This window comes from Artemia sp. Qi Xiang Cuo, chromosome 1, assembly GCF_049724085.1.
Source record: "Artemia sp. Qi Xiang Cuo chromosome 1, ASM4972408v1, whole genome shotgun sequence".
NCBI classification, from domain to species: domain Eukaryota; kingdom Metazoa; phylum Arthropoda; class Branchiopoda; order Anostraca; family Artemiidae; genus Artemia; species Artemia sp. Qi Xiang Cuo.
Genome location: NC_142794.1, coordinates 31,269,270 through 31,288,630, shown reverse-complemented (window position 1 = coordinate 31,288,630; position 19,361 = coordinate 31,269,270).

Sequence of the window (19,361 nt, the reverse complement as noted above, 5' to 3'; positions counted from 1 at the left end):
TTCGACAGTCCGAAAGGGGAAAGGAAACGTCTACGTCCAACAAAAGGATCCGTAAACCAGTTTGGATAACCAAGGAGAAAGAAAAATTGGTTAAAATGAAACTTGAAAGGGGGGAATTTCAGAATGATTGCCATTCGATTTTGAATTTTTCAGAACCAGCTGAATTGCACCAAATTGTTTCAGTACTTACAGATGTAATTTATGAGAAAATCAAGCCTTTATCTCAGGATAAAAAACATCCGGCCAGAAAAGAGGAGGGTTTTTTCGATGAGGAATGTAGGCAGAAAAGGGAAGAGGTAATTAGGGTTTTCAGGCTACTTAAAGTAACAGACCCAATGGACCTGGCAACGAATTTGCGCAGGTTCGATGAATATAGGAAAATGAGGTCAAATTATAATGGGGTTAAAAGAGTTAAAAAGAGAGAGAGGCTGATGAAAATTAATGAGGAAATTAAGAAAGCTTATAGTGTGAATAATTCAAGAGAGTTTTGGTCGGTTGTTAAATGTTCAATCCAGGGCCCGGGAATAAGAGGTGACGTCCCAGCAGTTGTGACAGATTATTTGTGAGCAGAGAAGTGGCCAGATTATTATGAGAATACAGATTCAGAATATGTTAGGGCGAATGAGTCGAATGGTTCAGAGGATAGAGAAACAGGTCTAGGGACGGCAACATATCCTTTAAGGCAGAATGATTATGATTTAATTAGGCCTGTATCTCAACAAGAAATTTTGGATCAGTTGACAAGGATGAATGGAAATTCGTGTCCAGGAACAGATGGTATATCTACAAAGGTTCTGAAGTTAGGAAGGAAAACTTTAATACCCATGTTGGCTGCAATTTTCTCGTTTTTAATAGAGAAAGCTTGTTGGCCACGTTATTGGAACATTTTTATAGCAGTCTCTTATTTTAAAATAGGTATTGGGATGTTACACGAAAACTAACTCTAGCCTTGTGGGAGATGTGGAAAGTGAACTGCTTAATAAGGTTCCGGAATTTAGGACAAGAGATTGGTTAGGTAAGGAGGAAATATTTAGCCCGATACAAGCGGGATTCAGACAGATATTCAGCACTATTGACCATATTTTTACTTCGGATGCATTGAGAAAGAAATATGCTAGAGGAAAAAATAGTCGATTGTTCTTAGCCCTTTTCGACCTGAAAAGTGCTTTCTATTATGTAAATAGGAGGCTTATAAGTGAAGGTTTGTTAGAAATAGGCTTGCCTTCTTGTTTTGTAGCAATAATAGCAGATATGTATCGGAGGGTGAGATTTTCTGTGAAGGTTATGGGAAATTTTTCTAGGCTGGTCACGTCTCATATGGGTGTGAAACAAGGATGTACATTATCTCCTAAGCTCCTTGTTTGTTAATGATTTAGAAAGGTTTATGAAAAATAATGGAGCCCCTTATGTATCTTTGGATCGGTTTAAGCTATCATGCATGCTATTCGCGGATGATATAGCTCTAGTGACGGATAGCAGAGATAACCTTCAGAAGCAATTAGATATAATAAAAAATTATTTAGAAAAGAAGGAGTTAGTGTTGAACGCTTCGAAATCAGTAGTATTAGTATTTAGGAGTAAAGGAGATGTTGATTCAGAGGTTTATTTTAATTTTGGAGGAAAGGTTTTTGAGGTTAAAGATGAGTTTGTTTATTTGGGTGTTAAGTTTAGTGCTTTAAGGGGGATGTCTAGGCATGTAGAAGATTGTAATTTAAGGGGTAATAGGCTAATAGATAAGCTTTTGAGAAGTACTTTAAACCAGCTAGATGATATTAGGATCCAGAAAAAGGTTTTCCAGACAAAAGTAGGTTCAAGTCTACATCGGGGCTCTGATATTAGGGGTTTTTCTAAAGCAGCTACGCTAATAGTATTTCAGCTAAGATATTTTAAGAGAATTTTAGGCTTGAAAGTGGTACGGAAAGGAGATTTGGGGCTTTTTTCTTTAAGGAGTGTTAGATTGGTTAGAATGGGAAAATTCTGGGAGGATAATTAGGCTACCTAGTGTTCGGCTTCTTAAGGCAGCTTATTTGGAGAGCTTGAAGGATGGTAGACGTGATTCTTGGTCAAATCAGGTTAAGAAAATATTTGACCTTTGTGAACTTTCAGAGATGTGGAATGAAGGAAGAGGCCCTATGGATGAAACCGTGTCACTGTGGAAGGAAATCCAGCGAACCCTAAAGGACCAAGAAATCCAAGAGTGGCAAGCTCATAAGGACCAATCTATGCCTTTGAGGTTTTACTCCCAAGCCAAAGACGGTTGGGGGGAGGAGATTTATCTTAAATTTGGGTTGAATAAAGAGGATTTGAAGAATTTTTTGTTGGTAAGAGGGGATAGTTTGGATTTAGGTGAGAGAAGGAATTTTTTGGGAAAGTTTAGGCTTGCGGCTGGCCCTTATTTCTGCCCAATTTGTGGATTGGTGAACGAAAACTTATTTCATTTTGTATCAGACTGTGAAGAGCTGTCTGAGTTGTGGAATGAATGTTTCGGACGAGTGTTTGGGAGCGAATGCTGGTTAATAGAGCGGAGGGCTGAGAGGAACGCATGTGCTATTAAACAGTTGTGTAAGTTTCTTCGTTTAGGGACTAAATATAGGGAATCATGTTTGAGGGGATAGCCTGATACTATTTTTATGATTTGAAATTATTATATGGTGTTTGTTGGTTAAAAGTCGAACCTTGGTGTGTTTCTTTTTTGTCGTTTTGTTGTTCTTTTTCTTTTTTCCTTTTTTGATTTTTACTATCTAAAGTTGTATTTTGTTCCTGAGTGTTGGTTTGTAGATTGTATTATGTGTTGCTATGGCCCACAGATTTTTTGCAATAAATCTTATCTTATCTATTATTATGCATTTCGAAAATTATAACGAGAATAGGAGTGGATCAGTGGTTCTTTTTATTGAAAATTTAAGCGTAAATATTTGTAAATTTAAAAAAGATTTTATTTTAAGATGGGGGGATAGGGATGAGGGTAAAGTTTTAAAATATAATCCAGATTTAGAGGGTTGCAAAGGCGTTCAGCGAATCTGTTTTGAAACAGGTCAAAAATGTTTCATGTATGCTTTCCTCATGTCAGCTTTCCGACCTTTGTAGGATGAAGTCACAAAGAAAAATTTTGAATACTGGGCTGTACATGGGAAGGTGGGGTCCGATTTTCTCCCTGTAGATTTCACATGTTTAGAGGGGAAATTCTCCGTAACGCTAAGATCCATTGATATTTTTGAAAGGGCCAATGTCCATTTAAATATCGGCGTTACTGTGGTCCAGTATGAAACTGAATTTCAAGATGGAGCACAGACTAGTAAAAACGGGGTGTTGTTCCCAGTAAGGGGCCCGTCAATTGAATTGGTGAAGCACTGGGTTTGGTTGTCGTACACACCACCTAGTGAACCTGATGCAATTGTCCATTTCAACCCAATTACAGACATCAGTAGAGTTCTGGGGGAGGGTAAAAAGAATAAGGGGGTATATTTCTACTGTCCGACATGCCTCTCTAGATTTCATAGTGATTTAAAATTACGGAATCATATGAAGCATTGTAGACGGCATGGCTATTAGTCAGTGGAAACGGTTTCAGGTGATAGGGCCATTTTAAGATTTAAAAAATTTCCAAAATATCCTCCTCCAAAGTAATAAAATATCTTTGGGCTGTGAAGCAAAGCTAGTAGATATGAACGATCCTTGATTTCCGAATCGAATCAAAGAATATCGAGCCATAGCGGTTTCCTATGTCCATGCGCAAAAAAATAACTCTAACATTGTGCAGTTTTTATAAATAGTTAAAACGTTGGATGAGGACGATTGCATGATCACGGCACTGACCAAATTAATTGACACTACAAATGGAGCTATTTCTTGTTTGAGAAATACCCATTACCCAATGTTGTTGACCGCAGAGGATTGTCTAGCGATAAAAATCAAAAAATATGCTGAGTTTGTAAGGGGGAGTGTGAGGAGGGGGCTAAGGAGAAGGGGACTAGGGGGATAAGAGGGATGAAGGGGAAAGTCAGAGACCACAGCCACTTGTGGCAGGAAATATCATCAGGGGGTAGTAATTTTACAGGGGTTACACATCAATCCTGCAGTGTGAATGTAAACCAACAGTTTTTTAGTCCCATGTTCATTCATAATTTAAATTATAATTTAAAATTTATTTTACCGGCTTTGGCAAGTAAGCATAGGAAGGGATCGGGAGGAGATAGTTCATGGGTAAAAAAATTATTTGTCTGTAACATTATCCCCAAATCAGCAGAAAAGATGGTGCTTCTCGAGTAGAAACGGCAGGTAGTGAATAACGGGCATACGTGTTGGAATAAAATCAGGTTTTTAGATTCTTTTAGTTTTTTCCCCAAGGCATTGAGTCAATTGATTCAAGTGCAGAAAAGTGACAATTTTGATAGTTTTCCTTTGCTTAAACAGCACTTTCCAGACAGTGAAATGTAGGACCTATTGACCTGTAAAGGTGTATAAGCATAAGACTATTAATATTCTGGTGCTCGGTTAAGCGAGAAGAAACTACCTCCAATTGAAGCATTCTATAATTCACTCACCAACAGTGAATGCACTGCCGAGGAATACGAATTTGCCAAGAGGGTCTGGGCAAGGGGTAATTGTAAGAACGGGTGGGATTTTTGTAGACTGTACTTGGCCAGTGAAGTTTTAACTCTGTTAGATATAGTCTTTAAAAACACAGACCAAATCTATTCAGAGTTTGGGTTAGATATAAGTTATTATTTTTCCCCACCACATTTGGTGATGGACTTGATTTTAAAAATTAGTAAGGAAGAAATAGGGTTGATCACTGATGTGGATCAACACCTTTTTGTTGAACGATCAATGAGGGGAGGGGGGTATGTTTTTCATGGAGATCGCGTTTTGACAACAGATCCAAGTGGAAAAGACACTGGTGTAAAGTCAAATGCAGTTTTCCTTGACATGAACTCGTTATATCTCTCGGCAATATCTCACTACTCTTTGTCGTGTGGAAACTATAAATGGCTTAAGAATCCTTGTGAGATCCCCGACATTCACACCGTCAAGGACAATGGGCCACAAGGATGGTTCTTTGAAATTGACGGTCACATTCTATTGGCGCTTCTTGATTCAGTCAAAGATTTGGTTTCCCCTGTATTAATCGACTCGTGACAAAGGACTCACTGAGCCCGTACAATTGATCATTGGTTGATGATATGGGCATGCATTGGACCCCCTCCAAGCAGAAACTGATTGCATATTTAGACCCTAAACAGATTGACGTTGTTCACCATGTTCTTTTGCGCTGGCTGGTGAACAATGGTTTCAAGATCACAAAAATACAAAGGGTCCTGCAATTCAGTCAAAAACCTTATTTGAAGACGTTTATCGACACCTGTGTCGATAAACGCTCTCGGGCAAAAAGTAAAGTAGAAAAGGAAAGGTACAAGCTCATTTTAAATTCAACGTTTGGCAAAATTTGTGAAAGCTCACGGAACAGATCTCGTTGTGACGTCGTGACTGACCCCCAAGAATGTGCACGAATTATTGCAGACCCCAATTTTACATCGTTCACGAGCATAGAAACAAGCTTGGTTCTTCTACACAGAAAGAAAAGAAATATGGTGCTGAACAGGAATGTAGCGGGAGGTGGTTCAGTACTTGAAATTTCCAAAAAGCTCATGTTGTCGTTTTTTTACAATGTGTGCAAAGTACAATGGCCAAGGGTGGGGGAGGTTCAAGTTTATTATGGGGATACAGATTCTCTGCTGTTAAAAGTAAAAACCGGGGATCTCTTAAATGATTTAGAAAATGAGGAACACATCAGCTCGCGGATGGATTTCATTAACTGGAATGCATCCCTCTACCCCGAGTTGGCGAAACGTCAGGCCCCCAATCAGCTACTCATGCTAAAATCAGAGACGGGGAGCGATTTAATATCTAATGGGGGTTTTCCCGGTCCCAAAGTTTATTGCGTAGAAACTCACAACAAAGATGTAAAACAGGCGTGTAAAGGGGTGCCTACACATTTTGTAAAAAACAATTTCAACATGAGTGTCTACAGAAACTGTCTAGAGAGTAGTCTAGTGCCGAGAGCACAAGTGCTTGCGATTCGCTCTCTGTAGTATAATAACTATACTCTTAGAGTGGAGAAAAATGCAATGTCATGAATATCCAACAAAGTCTTTGTGCTCGAGAATGGTGTAAATGTACTCCCCCACGGCCACTATGGAATTTCAGACCGGGTTGAATTTGTAGACTATCGCAATCAACTCGGTTTGGATAAATTAAATTAACCCAACCTAACCTAACCTCACCTGATAAATTAAATTAACCCAACCTAACCTCACTTGATAAATTAAATTAACCTAACCCAGCCTAACTTAACCTGATAAATTAACTTAAATGCTCTAACCTAACCTACAGCAGCGGCGGTGACTATTGTACACAGTTTTTCCACAGCGACACCGGGGGGGGGGGGGCCACCGGCGGGGCCCCTCCACCCCCCGGGGTCGCTGTGGAAAAACTTTATACAATAGTTGCTGCCGCCGCTGCTGTAGGTGTAGGTTAGAACATTAGGTTCACTAGGTGGTGGGTACAACAACCAAACCCAGTGCTTCATCAATTCAATTGACGGTTTTCTTACTGGAAACAATACCCCCTTTTTATTAGTCCGTGCTCCATTTTGAAATTCAGTTTCATACCGGACCACAGTAACGCCGATATTTAAATGGGCATTGGCCCTTTCAAAAATATCAATGGATCTTAACGTTACTGGGAATTTTCCCTCTAAACAAGTGAAATCTACAGGGGGAAAATTGGACCCCACCTTCCCTTGTACAGCCCAGTATCCTAAAGTTTTCTTTGTGGCTTCATCTTTCAAAGGTCAGAAAGCTGACATGAGGAAAGCATACATGAAACCTTTTTGTCCTGTTTCACAACAGATTCGCTGAACGCCTTTGCAACCCTCCAAATCTAGACTATATTTTAAAACTGTATCCCCCTCACCACACCCCCCTCTTAAAATAAAATCTTTTTTAAATTTACAAATATTTACGCTTAAATTTTCAATAAAAAGAACCACTGATCAGCTCCCATTTTCATTATAATTTTCGAGATGCGTAATAATATGGCCTACCCAATCCATGAAAACTGTTTCGTAATTTTCCAAATGCGGGTAGACCACTAGAATCTCAGTATGTACATAATGATAATAAACTTCACTTTTGCCCTCATTTAAATAAAATACCTTTAAAACAATTGAAACCTTAATAGCATCCCTACCCCCCACAACTGAATCTGGTTTTCTAACAGTGCACGAATTTTATCTACATATTCATTGACAATATCTATAGGGTCAAATACAAAATCCCCCCCCCCCATAAGTGAATTAAAGGAATACCTAAAAGTTGCGGTGTAGACGACTATTGTATTTAATATTGAATTTGACCGCTGGAAGTCTGGAAATGTCGTAAATTGCGTATTGTCACCCCCTTGTATATTATCACCACCCCCTCCCCCGCTTTGTCCAACAATAGGGATATGAAAGCCATTTCATTTGTTTGAACTGTGTTCATGTAATCAGTGAGGGGAGGGTTCCCCGTTAATTCCCATGTAAAATCCTCTAAAATTTGTAGTGTGTTTGGAATTAGCATTGGCAAGTCCCCTTGCTCAACTGTGCTAGGTTCTACATTAAAATAATTAATTAAAAAATCATCAATATTTGACGGTATTTCTAGAGAGTTATCTTACCATTCGTTAATTGGTGAATTGTCGCGAAACTCCATAGATGCATCTTCTTCTTCTCCAACTGATGAGAACGGCGACAAGGAATATGGAACCAATGTAATCTATAAGAGAAAATAGTTTATTTTCATAGTGTCTAAATCACCCTATTTTTAAAATTGGATTATTATTTACATTTTCTTAGTAGCATTTGGTTAATTCACTACTCTATATATTCTGAAAGCTCTACCTTAATATAAGATATTTACAATCTAAAACATGACTTAGTAGGTTTTGATTGTGTTCAAACAATCCCCCCAAAAAATTTCATATTAATACTCCTTATCTGCTTTGGAAAAAAAACGGTGTCTTTACTTGAATTGAAATGGATAGCCTAACTCATTCAGATCATCTCCCGAAAATAGCTTATTTTCAATGTGTATAAACCAACCTCCTTTGACCTTAGAATTACATTCGTTAATACAAGTCTGTTATTTTCGAGATTTTCTGGAACATGCGATAAAATGGGAACCGTTATGTCTCGCATCTCTTATTGAATGTCCCAAAATCTTGGCAAGTTGTAATTGAAAGTTGTCAACAATATTACGCAAATTAGAATCCACATGTGTAAATGATAAAGATATAATTTCTGTCCTTCAAATATAGTTGGGAGCAAAAATCTTTAGCGAAAAAATATCTTTTAATATCTCTGACACACTTTTAAAGTGTTGAAAAATGGCGAAAAGAAAGGCCTAAAAAGTTGGAAGAAATAGGTAGATATTTTTATAACCGGGTAGAAACTAGAGGTAAAAATGCTTACATTTCCAAATTCTGGCTGGACTTGGATGCCGGATGGTCCAAGTAGTGCGTGTTGGAGGGCAACCTCATGATCTTGTGTAGGCGAGGCAGGTCCTGAGACCCTCGACAAAATATGAAAAGGGAGTGACGGGCCGGCTATCTAATGATCTGACGTAGGCGTGGCTGCGGCATTGTAAGCAGCCGTCCACTCTCTTTTTGGTTTTTGGCCAGGTTGTATTGGTGCTTGCGCAGATGAAACTTGGGCAGGCAGCGCAGAGCTGGAGGGCCTCGGCCAGCAGCCATATTGGACAACTGTCGTCTTCGTAGGGTTTTTATCTTGGACCCTAGCTCTGTTACTGGGAGGTGGTGGCGGGCTTTTGTCGGAATCATCCTTAAAAAACAAGAAAAATTTAGTATAAAATATCGACTCCTTTTTACAGAAGAAAAATTAGTACCCCCGCTGCTAACCAGAATTTTTTGTCAGGCACAATTTTGTCTAGAAAGCATTTGTCTCAAAGAAACCCCTCTCCCCCTTTTCAGTAAAGCAAAAAGTAAAAAATTGCGACAGTTAGAAATCCTATTTTTACCATTTAGAGAAAAAATTAAATACGCAACTTGTGAGAAATAAACCCAAAAAGCATAGAAATCATATTTTTGCCATTTAGAGAAAAAATTAAATACACCCCGTATTGGAAATAAACCCGAAAAGCATACAAATCATATTTTTACCATTTAGAGAAAAAATTAAATGCACCCCGTGTTGGAAATAAACCCGAAAAGCATAGAAATCATATTTTTTCCATTTAGAGAAAAAATTAAATACACCCCGTGTTGGAAATAAACCCGAAAAGCATAGAAATTATATTTTTGCCCTTTAGAGAAAACATTAAATACACCCCGTTTTGGATATAAACCCGAAAAGCATATAAATCATATTTTTGCCATTTAGAGAAAAAATTAAATGCACCCCGTGTTGGAAATAAACCCGAAAAGCATAGAAATCTTATTCTTACCATTTAGAAAAAAATTAAAAAAAAACTATCATTATTCTTTATGGCCAACAACTGCATGAAACCCAATACAATGATTTAAAATCTAGATCTCAAAATAGTCACCCATAAATATGGTATAATTAAAAGCTATTCAGTCACTAAACTTCAGGGCTATATATATATATATATATATATATATATATATATATATATATATATATATATATATATATATATATATATATGTTATGTTATATATATATGTATATATATATATATATATATATATATATATATATATATATATATATGTATATGTTATGTTATATATGTATATATATGTATATATATATATATATATATATATATATATATATATATATATATATATATATATATATATATATATATATATATATATATATATATATATATATATATATATATATATATATATATATATATATATATATATATATATATATATATATATATATATATATATATATATATATATATATATATATATATATATATATATATAGGAAATGCTAAACTAGTTTTCTTGTCAAAAAGGGGTACATGTTTGCGCAATGAATCCATCTCTTTGAAGTTCACGGGGGGAGGGGGGGGAAACAGTTTGTTTTCACCTTACAAAGAAGCTGTTAGAAGCGATGCACTGCCCCTTTCCCCCTCCCCCATATAAACGCTAAGTACTCAAAATAGAAGACAAATTTTCCATATGGGAATGCTTAATTCCCTGGTTTTGTAGATACCGGATGACCTTTGACAGGATGCGATAATTACCCCTATTTAAATCTTTACGGAACTGATAAAAGTTATGTTGACGGCTTAAATGGATTCGGCATATTAAAAGCTAAGGGTTGACAGAAGTTAGTTTACACTTTTATCTAGGATACAGAAAGCATGAATTTATCAAAAAAGAGAGTTGTTTCCAATGAAAGAATTAAAATCGTTAACAGGGTGGGGGGTTTACATGGTAAAAGAGAGAGTATCTTACGCTGTCTATCGACTATAAACAATACATAGTGGAGTTTCTATTGCGGGGAGGGGGGTAGACCCTGAATTTGAATATACTGGAGGGGGAATATGTAAAATGATTTTATTTGGAAATAAACTAAGAAAATATACTAAACAGAACTCACATTATAAATCAGTGTAGCCAAAGTTTCCATGTCAATAATATCAGATGCACTATCCTTGGTGGCTTGAGACTATATGATAATTTAACGTCAACGCATGTCCGTTATATACAAAATCTCAAGGACGAATTTATGATGTAATGGGAAACCTTACGTAACTCCCTAATTGGCTTAGAAAGAGACACGTGTTCGTATCCCGTTAGTGGATCAATAACATTTGGAAACAACAAACGAATTGACCTAGAAGAGGTGTCATTGACCCTGTCCCGTTTGACTCGATAATCCAGCAATTGTTGTCGTGAACTTATGTTAACATCCAAGAAAACAACAAATAAATTGTCCAACACACATAATCATCCAATAACCAGATATCTACATCCAAGTTGTTGTTGGACTTATGTTGACATCCAAGAAAACAACAAATAAATTGACCAACACACATAACCATCCAAGAAACATCCAATAACCAGATGTCTACATCCAAGTTGTTGTTGAACTTATGTTGACATCCAAAAACAAAACAAATAAATTGTCCAACACACATAACCATCCAAGAAACATCCAATAACCAGATGTCTACATTCACCAATGTTGTTGAACTTATGTTGACATCCATCAAACAGTGAGAAAAACCATGAAAAAACATTCTGAGTGAGAAAAACCATAAAAACATGCATAAATTATGTACTGTCAGCGTTAGACTTGATTATAGATGGCAGCAGTGGTGCCCCCAGTATCTATTGGGGCCTTCCTACTATTTTGAACTAACCAGAAGGCACTATGTGCATACTTTTAATACTACCACTACAGTTAATGCAACTAATGACGTTAAACATATTAAGATGAAACCTTTAGGGGACGTTCAGAAGTTTCAATTAAAGGAAAACTGTATGCATGCAGGTTTTCAAAAGGACATATAAGGAATTTTATAGGCTGCACCACTCTGTGATGGCCATAAATATCATTAACAATCTTTAATGAGCTAATTCAATTCAAAGTTAAAAGGTCCTTTGCCCTTTTTATGAGCAAAGAGAGACTCAAGGAGAAACAGCCCTCCTCCCAAACTCATTAATTTTTCGAGCGCAAACTGTTAAAACTTTCAGGCAGCCCCTTTGTTCAGCATGATAGAACGGTTCAGAAACTGTATTTAGTGATATTAGGCATGTAACCCTCTACAATTATGCAATTGGCCCATTATACTTTAAAACTAAATGTTACCTTAAAATAAATAAAAAAGTATTGTGTTTATGGTTGTCAATAGCCACAGGGACACCTCAGCAAAATATCGGGAACGACTGGGGGTAACAAGTTGGAACTTTCGGATACTACGATTACTACTTCAGCTCTTACAATTTAAATTAATGAAAAAAGTGTAAGTGTATCCAGGTTGTCCAAGAGCGTAGATAGAATCTTTTGGGAGTGATGTTAAGTTTTATTTTCAGGTCAACTTCAGAAGCTATAAAGTTAAATTTAAAACTATTATTTGTGTCAGTATTAAAAATTGTTGAAAAAGTTTCTCCAACATACAAATAGCAACCCATACTCTGGATTCTTTTAGAAAATAACTGAAAAGAAATGAAATACTATTTTTTGAATGAAAAAGACTGTCAATAAAAAACGAACAGAAATTAATTTTGTAAGTTTTTTCTACAAGATAAGTTTTTCTAAGAAAGGTAGAGAGCTCCATTAAGCCAAAGCCGAGGAAAAATAAAGTGAAATAATCTCCTAAGGGTAAAACTATCACAAATCACTATCAATAAATAAATGAAACTCAAAAGCAACAGAAATTACAATAAATAGTCCAGTCAAACTCATAACGAGCAAAAATTATCATGAGTGGGGCTGATAAACCCCAAGCCATCTCAAGACCAGAACACAATTTGCGCTTTACTGAAGACAAACTACCTTTCAATTGTTTTCACTTTTTTTACTTTCATAAATAAAAATTGTCAGAACTTTTAACGAATAAATATCAGTATTACGTCAATTAAATTGACAATCCACGCTCATTTGTTTATTTGTTGTTTTTTTTTTCAGTAAAGCTCAAATTATGTTCTGGCCTTGAGAAGGCATAGTGGTTATCAGCCCTACTAATATTAATTTTTGCTCATTTTGAGTTTGACTTTACTATTTATTGTAATTTCTGTTGCTTTTGAGTTTCATTTATTTATTGATGGTGATTTGCGGTAGTTTTGCGTTTGGAATATTTTTTTTTACTTTTGTTTTTGCTCATTCTTGGCTTAGTGGAGCTCTATGCTTTTCTTTGAAAATCTTGTTTTGTGGAAAAACTTTTTTTAAATTAACAGGGCCGTATCCAGGATTTTTGTTCAGGGGGGGTTTTACTAATTTTTGACTTTTTTTTTGGGGGGGGGGGGGTTATTAATTTTTGACTCAGTTTTCGACTAATTTTACTGATTTTTACCTAGGTTTTACTAATTTTCGACTTATTTTCGAGTCGGTCAAAAAATTTCGGGGGTAACCCCCCCCTGGATACGGCCATGTAAATTAATCATCTTAAAGGATTGCCTTAATTTGTCAATGAAAAATAATGAGCTCAAAAGATAAAAATTTTCACCTCCTCAATATCTTTAAAAATGAAAAAGAAAGTATTTTCCACTATTCACATTATTTCCTTTACTGAAAAGTTCTTTCCTTTCTATTATCAGTTTGAATTACTGTCAGTTTTAGTTTTTCAGACCGTAATTTTCCTTCAGCAATAAATCTTATCTTAATCTGGTATCTTTTGCAGAGAAATAAAACACGAAACCTACTAGATTTCAGCTAATTCAAACAATGTTTCTAATCCTAGGAATAAACTTCAAAAGCGCTACACCATTCCTAACTCGATTGGATTGTATCTGAGTGGTAATAAATAATTTACGGCGGCCTTCCCTAGAGTCTCCTGTCAGTCCTATTTTGGATCGCTAATTTAGTATAAACCTGAAGCCTACAGAATCTGGAAGTCCTGTCTAAATTCAAACTTGAATATTATTAATCCATTTTGTCCAAAAATCCACGTTTTCGTCTTTTCATTTTCTTGTTCTATGGTGTTGCGGGTTCTAGGCGTTTACCCTCCCCCCGGAGATTCCCCCCCGCCGGCAAATACTCCCCGTTAAACATCCACCCGGAAAATACCACCCCCCGTGGAAATTAAGGCTTTCCAAATTTGAAAATTTTATTTGAGTTTAATTTTTTTTTATTTCCGTAGGGGGAACGAATTTTGGTACTTGTGTATTATGTGCCACTCTCTCAAGCTTACGCTGTGTAAAATTCGAGAACACACCAGTTTTTCGTTACTTTAAAAATAAATTTGGGCTATAGATTTGAATATTAGGGGGGAGGGTAAAGTATAACGGGTCTTCATGCAAAATAGGTTTGGTATAATTATTCTGCATTTTAAATCGATATATAGAGAAGTGTATTTTAAAGCCAAACTATACGGCCACGAACATAGTAAGATAACATAAATGAAAGGCACAAATAACATAAACTTTGATCAGCAATCATCATAAAACACTTAAATGAAACAGTACATTAACCTAATAATACTACTTAATACTCGGAAAATCGGTCATAGAAAAAAAACACTTAACACATGGAAAAACACTTAAATGAAAAATTACATTTACTGTATACTGATTTTTTTTTTCTTTTTTTCTTTTTTTTTTTAGTTAAAAAATTTTCAGATACCTCGTTATTCGTCTATAATTTTTTAGTGGCCATAATTAGAAGGAATTATTTTCTGACTTCAAACTGTCCAAATACTTAACCCCCCCCCTTATGTGCATATACATAGCCCAAATTATATATATCCCATCTATTCTGTCACTTGTCTTTGTCGTGTCCAATGCTAAGATGAAAGAAATTAACGAAGAAACCGGTTTGTTCTCGAGTTTTACACAGCGTAAACTTGAGTGAGTGGCGCATAATACACAAGTACCAAAATTCCTTCCCCCGACGGAAATAAATAAAAAATGAAACTCAAATAAATTTTTCAAATTTAGAAAGCCTTTATTTACACGGGGGGGGGATTTTCCGGGGCTGGGGGGTATTTTTCAAACCGTATAATTTTCCTTGAGGTATTTTCTGGGGGAGTATTTTCGGCGGGGGGAGGGGGGTATTTTCCGTGGGGGGGATATTTTCCGGAAGGTATTTTCCGGGGGTATTTTACGGGGGGGGGGGTTAATCGCCTGAGGGGGGGGGGTAAAAGCCTGCCACCGGCGTTGAAACCCTATATTCTACTTCATTTTTACTGGTTGGGAGAACTAAGCTAGTTTTAACTAAGCTATTCTCCAGAAGTCCCAAATTTCCGGGCACTTCTTATTCGAGTTATCAAATGAAAATTATCTTTATTGTTTACCCCACCGCCGTGCTTATTTTCGTATAAAAATTGCAAGACGCGAAGAAAGATCAATCAATACTAGAAGCACGAATCAAGTATTTTTATCAAAATCTTTTTTTCGTTATTCTCTGTTTGATATTTTCTTTAAAAGTTATAAATATTGCGAAAGCCAAAATTAACCTTTATCTTTGTTAATATAGTTCTAATATTATTAGGCATTACCCTACTTTTTAATTATCAAATAGTTCGTGGTAACGAACTGTAAGTAAGGAGCGACGTGGCTCAAGAGTTATCGAAATTCTAAAAAACGGAATTTTGATAACAATAGATATATAAAAGGAATCGGATTATTATTCTGAATCTAAATAATAAGATAAATGTTGATAATCATTAAGTATAATGTTCAGCAAAAATCAGCATAATGATATTATGCTCATAATCATTAAGCTTATTTGTATCCACCAAAGGCTACGAGCCTGGGGAAATTTGCTGGATTTTTGAAATTAGGGAAAACAACCCTAACATTCAAGAAACCTTAATGGAAATCATACCATCAGATTCATCGAATCAGAGAACCATACTGTAGACTTTTCAAGCTCCCATCTTCAAAACCGTGGAAATTTTGCATTTTGTGCCAAGAGAAATATCACGGATACGTGTTTTTTGGATTTTTTAAAACAGTTCATGGTAACGAAGTATATAGTAAGAGCGACTCGTCTCTATAGTAACGAAACTTTAAAAAGCGGAATTTTGATACCAATAGATGCATCAAAAGAATCAGATTTTTACGCTGATTATAAATATATAAGTCTCATCAAGTTTAATATTACCCATCAAAAGTTACGAGCCTGAGAAAATTTGCTTTAGTACTTTCAAAAGAGCTATCTATTCTAATTAACCGGCATTTGTGATTCAGGGGTTTGTGATTCGAACAAAATTCGAACTTAAGCGTGATTGCGAGGTATTGACTAGGGGAGCGAACTCCCTAGTATACGTAATAAAAACATAAGAATATAGAAATTCCTTACGTAATTTAGTTCGTAAGTTACGCCAAATAAATACTTCAAGAAAGCCATTTAGCCAAAAAAAAGTAAAATTAATATGCAAATTTCGTTCTCATTATTTATGAGCGGTGAGATAAAATCAAAGCTGTATTAATTCAAAAACATTTCTTGGTCTTGGTCTCTTGGTGCATGGGGTTTATTTCCAACACGGGGTGTATTTATTTTTTTCTCTAAATGGCAAAAATATGATTTCTATGCTTTTCGGGTTTATTTCTCTTAAGTTGCGTATTTAATTTTTTCACTAAATGGTAAAAATAGGATTTCTAACTGTCGTAAATTTTTACTTTTTTCTTTACTGAAAAGGGGGAGAGGGGTTTCTTTGAGACAAATACTTTCTAGACAAAAATATGCCTGACAATAAATTCTGGTTAGTAGCGGGGGTACTAATTTTTCTTCTGTAAAAAGGGGAGTCGATATTTTATACTAAATTTTTCTTTTTTTTAACGATGATTCCGGCAAATGCCCGCCGCCACCTCCCAGTAAGAGAGCTAGGGTCCAAGATAAAACCCCTATGAAGGCGACAGTTGTCCAATATGGCCACTGGCCGAGGACCTCCAGCTCTGCGCTGCCTGACCAAGTTTCATCTGCGCAGGCACCAATACATCCTGGCCAAAAACCAAAAAGAGAGCTGGATGGCTACTTACAATGCCGCAGCCACAACTACGTCAGATCATGAGATAACCGGCCCGTCACCCCCTTATCATACTTTGTCGAGGGTCACAGGACCTGCCTCGCCTACACAAGATCATGAGGTTGCCCTCCGACACGCACTACCAGGACCGTCCGGCATCCAAGTCCAGCCAGAATTTGGAAATGTAAGCGTTTTACCTCTAGTTTCTGCCCGGTTATAGAAATATCTACCCATTTCTTCCAACTTTTTTTAGGCCTTTCTTTTCGCCATTTTTCAACACTGTAAAAGTGTATCAGAGATATTAAAAGATATTTTTTCACTAAAGATTTTTTCTCCCATCTCAATTTGAAGCCCAGAGATTATATCTTTATCATTTACACTTGTGGATTCTAATTTGCATAATATTGTTGAAAACTTTCAATTACAACTTGCCAAGATTTTGGGACAATCAATAAGAGATGCGAGACTTAACGGTCCCCATTTTATCATATATTCAAGAAAATCTTGAGAATAACAGAATTGTATTAACAAATGTAATTCTAAGGTCAAAGGAGGTTGGTTTATACACATTGAAAATAAGCTATTTTCGGGAGATGATCTGAATGAGTTACGCTATCCATTTCAAACCAAGTAAAGACACCGTTTTTTTTTCAAAGCATATAAGTAGTATAAATATGAAATTTTTTTTTTGGGGGGGGGGGTTGTTTGAACAAAATCAAAACCTACTAAGTCATGTTTTAGATTGTAAATATCTTATATTAAGGTGGAAAGAATGGTATGATAACTCTCTAGAAATACCGTCATATATTGATGATTTTTTAAGTAATTATTTTAATGTAGAACCTAGCACAGTTGAGCAGGAGGACTTGCCAGTGCTAAGTCCAAACACACTACAACTGTTAGAGGATTTTACATGGGAAATAATGGGGAACCCTCCCCTCACTTATTACACGAACACAGTTCAAAACAATTAAAATGGCTTCCCATAGCCCTATTGTTGAACAAAGCAGGGGAGGGGGTGGTGATAATATACATGGGGGTGACAATACGCAATTTACGACATTTCTAGACTTCCAGCGGTCAAATTCAATATTAAATACAATAGTCGTCTACACTGCAACTTTTGGGGATCTCTTTAATTCACTTATGGGGGGGGGAATTTGAATTTGACCCTATAGATATTTTCCATGTATATGTAGATAAAATTCTTGCACTGTTAGAAAACCAGATTCAGTTTTTTTTTTGGGGGGGGGGGGTAGGGAAGCTATTAAGGTTTCAATTGTGTTAAAGGTATTTTATTTAAATGAAGGTAAAATTGAAGTTTATTATCTTTATGTACACACTGAGATGCTAGTTTTCTACCCACATTTGGAAAATTACGAAACAGTTCTTATGGAATGGGTAGGCCATATTATTATGCATCTCGAAAATTATAATGAAAATGGGAGTGGATCAGTGGTTCTTTTTATTGAAAATTTAAGCGTAAATAATTGTAAATTTTAAAAAGATTTTATTTAAAGAGGGGGTTGTAGTGAGAGGGATATAATTTTAAAATATAATCCAGATTTAGAGGGTTGCAGAGGCGTTCGGTAAATCTGTTTTGAAACAGGTCAAAAATCTTTCAAGTATGCTTTCCTCATGTCAGCTTTCCGACCTTTGAAAGATGAAGCCAGAAAGAAAAATTTTGAATACTGGGCTGTACATGGGAAGGTGGGGTCCGATTTTCCCCTTGTAGATTTCACTTGTTTAGACGGAAAATTCCCAGTAACGCTCAGGTCCATTAATATTTTTGAAAGGGCCAATGCCCATTTAAATATCGGCGTTACTGTGGTCCAGTATGAAACTGAATTTCAAGATGGAGCACGGACTAATAAAAAGGGGGTATTGTTCCCAGTAAGGGGCCCGTCAATTGAATTGATGAAGCCCTGGGTTTGGTTGTTGGATACACCACCTAGTGAACCTAATGCAATGGGCCATTTCAACCCTATTACAGACATCAGTAGAGTTCTGGGGGAGGGTAAAAAGAATAAAGGGGTATGTTTCTACTGTTCGACATGCCTTTCTAGATTTCATAGTGATTTTAAATTACGGAATCATATGAAACATTGTAGACGGCATGGCTATCAGTCAGTGGAAACGGTTTCAGGTGATAGGGTCATTTTACGATTTAAAAAATTTCCAAAATACCCTCCTCCAAAGCAATAAAATCTCTTTGGGCTGTGAAGCAAAGCTAGTAGATATGAACGATCCTCGATTTCCGAATCGAATCAATGAATATCGAGCCATTGCAGTTTCCTATGCCCACGCGCAAAGAAATAACTCTAACACTATGCAGTTGTTAGAAATAGTCGAAACGTTGGATGAGGACGAGTGCATGATCAAGGCACTGACCAAATTAATTGGCACTACAAATAGTGCTATTTCTTGTTTGAGAAATACCCATTACCCAATGCTGTTGTCCGCAGAGAATCGTCTATCGATAAAAAATCAAAAAATATGCTGGGTTTGTAAGGGGGAGTTTTCGGCGGGGGCTAAGGGGAAGGGAACTCGGGGGAAAAGAGGGGTGAAGGGGAAAGTCAGAGACCACAGCCACTTGTGGCAGGAAATATCATTAGGGGGTAGTAATTTTAGATGGGTCGCATATCAATCGTGTAATGTGAATGTAAGCCAGCAGTTTTT